Genomic DNA, 7137 nt, shown 5'->3' with positions numbered 1-7137 from the left:
ACTAGCTCTTGTAGACCAGGCTGGCCTCGAACTCACAGAGATCCGCCTGCCTCTGCCTCCCGAGTGCTGGGATTAAAGGCGTGTGCCACCACCGCCAGGCGCAAAGTTCCATCCTTAAAACCCACGTGCTACAGGAGAGAATTGACTCTATGGGGTCTCCTCTGATCTCCATGGCCTCCCACAATAAATAACCTAATTAAAATGTTTGTTTTTTTCTATGAAACAGGGTTTCTCTGTGTAACCTTGACTGTCCTAAAGCTCACTGTGTAGGTTAGGCTGGCCTCAAACTCATAGAGATCCACCTGTCTCTGAAGTGCTGGGATTAAAGGCTTGTGCTACCACTTTAGTCCTAGTTAAATTTCTTTTTAAAGTATCAGAATTAAAAGCCCCCGTGTGGACTTGTTGGAAAGGAGGACCAAGCAGGAACGGGAAGGAAAAGAGAAGGTCTCAGGGGGCCAAAGATCAAATAACATTTATGCATTGGGGAATTTCCAAAGAATAATAAATTAAAGAAAAAAACCCCAAAAAGTTTAAGTTGCTCTCATGTGTGTCAGGTTCCTTTCCTCCCACAGTCTTTCCCCATTTCTCATGATTCAGGGTCTCTTATTAAGTAGCCCAGGCTTTTCTGGGCCATATAGTGCAAACCTTTAATCCCAGCACTTGGGAGGCAAAGGCAGGCAGATCTCTGTAAATTCCAGGCTAGCCTGGTCTACAGATCAAGTTCTAGGCCAACCAGGGCTACACAGAGAAACCCTGTCTCAAAAACAAAACAGGCTAGCCTTGAACTCCAGATCCCCCTGCTTCAGCCTCACAACCTTTGAGAGTGTAGCTTGAGACGTCACGTCTGTTCTGGTTTCCACTTCTCCTCTTTAGATTTGAATTTGAAAAACAAACAAACAAACAAACAAAAAACCAACCAACCAAACCAGAATTCAAACAAGGTCCTCACAAAGCATTTATTCAAGGACTCTGTTTAACCTGTAGCTCCTGGGATCTTCCAGCTCCTCCTGCTTTGTGATTAGTGTGTGTGTGTGTGTGTGTGTGTGTGTGTGTGTGTGTGTTTAATTTTATGTGTTTGTGTGTGTTGCATGCATGAATAGCTGCGCCAGGTGTCTAGTGTCCTAGAGGTCAGAAGAAGACCTAGAACTTGGGTTGTACATGGCTGTGGGCTGCTCTGTGGGTGCTGGAGGGGAACCCAGGTTCTCTGGAAGGAGCAGTTAATACTCCTGACCATTCAACCATCCCTTTAGTCTCGTAATTAATTTGTGGAATGACTAGGTTAATTTGAGACTTTGCCATAGTTTAGAACCTGGCCAACAGCAATCCCTTATGCCATTTAGTTTACTTTTAGCTCTCTAAGCAGGGTTAGGACTAGATATTATTTTGGGCTTCAGTTTATTATAGATGGTTCTGGAAATATTTTTAGAAGGTATTGATGTCTATTTGTCTACCCCCTGTAATGATAACTATGACTGACCCAAGAGTTTCAGAGGCCTGTCATTTTTTTTTAATTTTGTATGCATACGTGTGTGCATATGTATGGGTGTGGTCAGAAGATAACTTGTGGGGGTAAGTTTTCCCCCTCTGCCTTGTGGGTTCCGAGAATTGGACTCAGGCCCTCAGTCTTGGCAAGCGCCATTACCATTGGGCCACCTTCCTAGCCCTCTTTGTCAGGTTTTCATTTGAATCTTCCCTCTCGGTCGATCATCTATAATGTGCATTTTCTGGATTTGTGAATTTTTTGGTTATTATGTAATTAGCAGCATGTAATTAGCATCCTGGTCAGTCCCCACTTCATCACAAAGGTTAAAAATCCTAAAATTTAGATCACTAATACTGCTATTTTCACTCCAAAGTTTTGTTTTCTTTTTTTCTTTTCTTTTTCTTTTTTGGTTTTTCGAGACAGGGTTTCTCTGTGGTTTTGTTTTTTTTTCTCTTTTTTTTTAAAAAAATATTTATTTACAGAGGCAGGCAGAGGCAGGCAGATCTCTGTGAGTTCGAGACCAGCCTGGTCTACAGAGCTAGTGCCAGGACAGGCTCCAAAGCCACAGAGAAACCCTGTCTCGAAAAACAAAAAAAAAAAATATATATATATATATATTTATTTATTTGTTATGTATACAATAGTCTATCTATATGTATGCCTGCAGGCCAGAAGAGGGCACCAGACCCCATTACAGATGGTTGTGAGCCACCATGTGGTTGCTGGGAATTGAACTCAGGACCTTTGGAAGAGCAGTCAATGCTCTTAACCACTGAGCCATCTCTCCAGCCCTCTCTGTGGTTTTGGAGCCTGTCCTGGAACTAGCTCTTGTAGACCAGGCTGGTCTCGAACTCACAGAGATCCTCCTGCCTCTGCCTCTCAAGTGCTGGGATTAAAGGCATGCGCCACCACCACCCGGGTAAGTTTTGTTTTCTTTGTTTTGTTTTTCTGAAACAGGGTTTCTCTCTGTAGCTCTGGCTGTTTTGGAACTTGCTCTATAGACCAGGCTGGCCTCAAACTCAGAGATCCACTTGCCTCTACCTCCCGAATGCTGGGATTAAAGGCCTGAGCCACCACCACATAGCTCCTTCGGAGTCTTATTAGGGACTACTTGCCCTGTCAAAACCAGGAACTGGAAGGAGCTGGAGAGATGGCTCCATGGTTAAGACATCTTCCAGAGGGGGCTGGAGAGATGGCTCAGAGGTTAAGAACTCTGGCTGCTCTTCCAGAGGTCCTGAGTTCAATTCCCAGCAACTACATTGTGGCTCACAACCATCTATAGTGAGGTCTGGTGCCCTCTTTTGGCCTGCAGGCATACACACAGGCAGAGCATTACATACATAATAAATAAATACACAAATACATAATAAATAAATAAATTAAAAAAAACATCTTCCAGAGGTCTGGGATGTAGTCCCAGCACCCACATGGTAGCCCACAACTGGCTGTAACTCCAGTTCTAGGAGATATGATGCCATCTTTTGGCCCCTTTGGGCACCAGGCATGAATGTGATACACAGACATATGTGCAGGCAAAGCCCTCAAACACATAAAATAAAAATTAATTGAAAATCAGAAAATAAAACAGAGCTGGGTGTGCTGGCCACACACCTGTAATCCAAGTTCTTGGTAGGCAGAGGTAGGAGGAGCAGGTACCTCAGCTGATAGAGTTTATCTTAAATGCACAAGGCTCTGGATTCAATCCCCAGCTCTGAAGAAACCTAGCATGGGTCAGTTGAAGTGGCTCATCAGATAAAGTAACCACCAAGGAAGACAACCTAAGTTTGATGTCTAAACCCACATGGTGGAAGGAGAGAACCAGCTCTCAAAAGTTGTTCTCTGACCTTTAGGAAGCTGGTCTCATGTGATTCATTCCTAGTAGCCATTTGTGCTGTGAGACTGCCTACAGCCTCTCACAACCGAAGTGGGTTTCAGGCAGGCCATCTGACAATGCACCCCCCACCCCCTTTTTAGACAGTTTTGCTATGTTGGCCTTGAACCCATAATCCTCCTGCCTCTGCCTCCTAAATGATAGGAGGACAGGTATGAACTGTCACACTTATCTTAGTTTGTTGTGTTCCCCATCCCCTGTGCATCACCCCACATGGCACCCACAGGTTGTGAGCCTAGCCTTTAACAGCTGAGCCATCTCTCCAGCCCCACTCCAATTTTACATAGCCCAGGCTGATCTCAAGCTTACTATGTTACTGTGAATGCCTTCCAATTCTTTGCCAGTCTCCCCTTCTCAGTGTTGGGGTGACATGCATCCCCAAGCGGTGCTGAGGGTGGAACACATGGCCCTGGGGATTCCAGGCAAGCCCTCCTTCAAAGGGCATCTCCAGCCCCCACTCTATCTCTGTCTGCTCTGATGATCTAGGGTTCCCAAGCCAAGATTGGGACTGTGGAAGAAAATAGTGGAGAAAACTTCTAGAAACAACCCCAATGCCCTGATTGGAGAGTATATTTCAATGATTGGGCCCAGCAGATGGAAGCCCTCTACTTTGATGGCCAGGGCGGAGGAGGCTTTATATCTCCATGGCAGAGCTCTCCTGCTGCGATCACTCTTTGCTGTTCATAACCAGACCTGCTGCGTGTCTTTCATCTTCCAGAAGGTGGGCCACTCTGAGCACTCTATGGCTGCTGTTGTCTAGGGCTGTAAGAGGGCAAGGGCCGTGGCTCTGGGTCCAAGTGTTAAGAGAACATCCCTGTGTAAGTAGGAAGGAATGCCACGCTTAAAGTGGGTGAGGAAACCTTGGGGGGGAGGTCAGTGTCGGAGACTTACAGAAACGCAGTTCGGGGGCGTGCGCTTGGCCCTAACTTCTCCCTGTACACCATAAATCTTGACTGTGTCTTTTCTCTGATTTCTGCCATCAAGGTTTCCTATGTGCTAGGTAAGCGCTGAGCTGTGCCCCCAGATCTGTGTCTCCAGTTCGTGCTTTTGATTGAAGCTGTAACCCACTCTTGCAGGGGGATTGTCAAACTTCTATCCTTGGGTTAATTCCACTTTAGTTTATAACCTGAGATGGCCTAGAACTCCCAGCTTAGTCAAGAATAACTTTCTGCCCCCCCACCCCAAGACAGGGTTTCTTTGTGTAGTTCTGGCTGTCCTGTCAGTTTGTAGACTAGGCTGGCCTCAAACTCAGAGTCCGACTGCCTCTACCTCCCGAGTGCTATTTAGTCAAGAAAAACTTTAAAAAAAAATAACTTTCAAGTCCTGATTCTCCTGTCTCCCCACCCCTTCAGTGCTGAGATTATGCACTGTGCCACCACCCACAGTTCACGTGGGGCTAGGACGGAATCTGGGGCTTCCCGCACACCAGGCAAGTGCTCTACTCACTAACACACCCCAGCCTGTTTGGTTTATTTCCATTTTTTTTTTTTTGACTTTTCGAAACAGGGTTTCTCCATAGCTTTTGGTTCCTGTCTTGGAACTAGCTCTTGTAGACCAGGCTGGCCTCTAACTCACAGATCCGCTTGCCTCTGCCTCCCGAGTGCTGGGATTAAAGGCGTGCACCACCACTGCCCGGCGGTTTATTTCCATTTTTTGCACTGTGGAAAACAGCCCCTCTGCCACACTCATGTAAGACACCTGGGGATGGCACAGAAGGCAGGTTTGGGTGCTTACAAAGAACTTGATTGGCACATAGCCCTCTCTCCTCCAGGGCTCTGGAGTCTTCACAGGCAGAGTTAGTATCTGTAACACCACCTGTGGGACCTGCGCATTGTAAATTACTTGCTGCTTACTCCGTTTGTGAAAAATTTTGTGGGGCTAGGCCTATGCTCAGTGGGTAAGGCGCTTGCCTAGAATGCACAAAGTTGGGGTCCCCCCCTCAGAACTGTATCAGCCAGGCATGGTGGTGCATGCCTATCATCGAAGCACAGGGGAGGGGGAGGTAGGAGGCTCACCCTTGGCTGTATAGCATCTTACATGGCGAGTTCCAGGTTTCCCTTTGCTGCTGAAGGAACAGCCTATCACCACCCTGAGATACCACATTCTGTATCTCAATGAAACAATTGTATTGTCTTGGGGTTGGGACTGTCGTAAGGAGACTTCTTTGAACATTTTTGCATGTATCATCCAGTTAGTATGCAAGTACTCCAGGTGTGTAATTGCTGGGTCCTGGGGTGGGAGCACACTGAACATTAGCAGATGTTACCAAACCAGCTTCCAAAGTAGCTCATTAAAATTTTCACTGCCGGGCGGTGGTGGTGCATGCCTTTAATCACAGCACTTGGAGGCAGAGGCAGGAGGATCTCTGAGTTCGAGGCCAGTCTGGTCTACAAGAGCTAGTTCCAGGACAGGCTCCAAGGCTCCAAAAGCTACAGAGAAACCCTGTCTCAAAAAAAAATAAAATAAATAAAATTTTCAGTTAAAAAAAATTGATCACACTTTGTCAGTGTGTACATGTGTGTGGGTAAATACACGTCATGGTGTGTATATAGGTCTGAGGACACAAGCAGAAGGGAGTCGGTTCTCTTTCCACCTTGCGGGTCCCAGGGATTGAACTCAGATCTTTATGCTGGGCAGCAAGCACCTTTATGTGCTGAGCTGTCTTGCTGGTCCTTACTTTTTTAATTGTATGTGTATTCTGTTTCCACCTGACTTGAGTCCCAGGGCTCAAATGCAGGTTTCCAGGCACCTGTGGCAAGTGCTCCTACTCCGCCAAGCCCTCTCACTTGCCCAGCTGTACTGGATTTTGAATTCCTGCAGGGCTAGGGAAGTGTTCTGATGTGTTAACACTGAAATATTCCTCTTCTTTGACATATTCTCGGGTGCGTGCGTGCGTGTGTTGTGTGTTTGAGGGGAGGGGACACATTGAGGTTTGTTTCTGTGATCACTAATGAGCTCGGGCAGTTGAACCTCTTACCATCAGGGGGTGAAGCGTCTCTTTAGCCCTTTCTGTCCCCACAGGCCCATTGCTGAATTGGGAGGTGTGCTGACTATAGGCTGTAGCTAGCTTTTTAATCCGGTCTGTGGGCTGCCGTGGAGCTGAGGGGGTCATTGCGCTCTGAGAAGCCGTTCAGGGGCAGTAAGGAAGGGCAGATCTTCTGCATATGGCTTTTCACAGCTCCCTCCATGCTGGCATCAGTGGGAAGGCCTAGGGATGGGGAGGGCACCTGGAGGGGCAGTGTGCCAGCTGACTCAGGGGCTCTTTGATATAAAACTGGCAGATGCTGGAGTCAGTATTTATGACGCCAGAGTTCTGGGGTTGCTCAAGGGGCTCTCAAGGGAGAGGTGGCTCTGCCCAGTGTACTCCAAGGGACTTGGCTACCTCTGGATTTCTGACTTGGACAAGTTACTCAAGCCTGGTGAGAAGGTGTGTGCTTAGTTTTCTGTGTATTTTATGATTGAATGTGTGGTTCTGTGGTATTTAACAGTTTCCGGAACTTCTCATCTTCTGAGATGGACACTGTAGGCCTTGCACTAGTTTCCCCCTTCTCGCGCGTCTTTGTTCTAAGAGTCTTGCTACCCTGGAAGTCCACTGATGTAGCCGCATGTATTTGTCCTTTTTCTACTTCACTTAGCTCAGTTTTCTTCGTTATTTTTAAGTTTTTTAAAAAATATTTATTTATTATGTATACAATATTCTGTCTGTGTATATGCCTGAAGGCCAGAAGAGGGCACCAGACCCCATTACAGATGGTTGTGAGCC

Source organism: Microtus ochrogaster, chromosome 5, assembly GCF_000317375.1.
Source record: "Microtus ochrogaster isolate Prairie Vole_2 chromosome 5, MicOch1.0, whole genome shotgun sequence".
Lineage (NCBI taxonomy): Eukaryota > Metazoa > Chordata > Mammalia > Rodentia > Cricetidae > Microtus > Microtus ochrogaster.
This window is presented reverse-complemented; position numbering follows the sequence as displayed.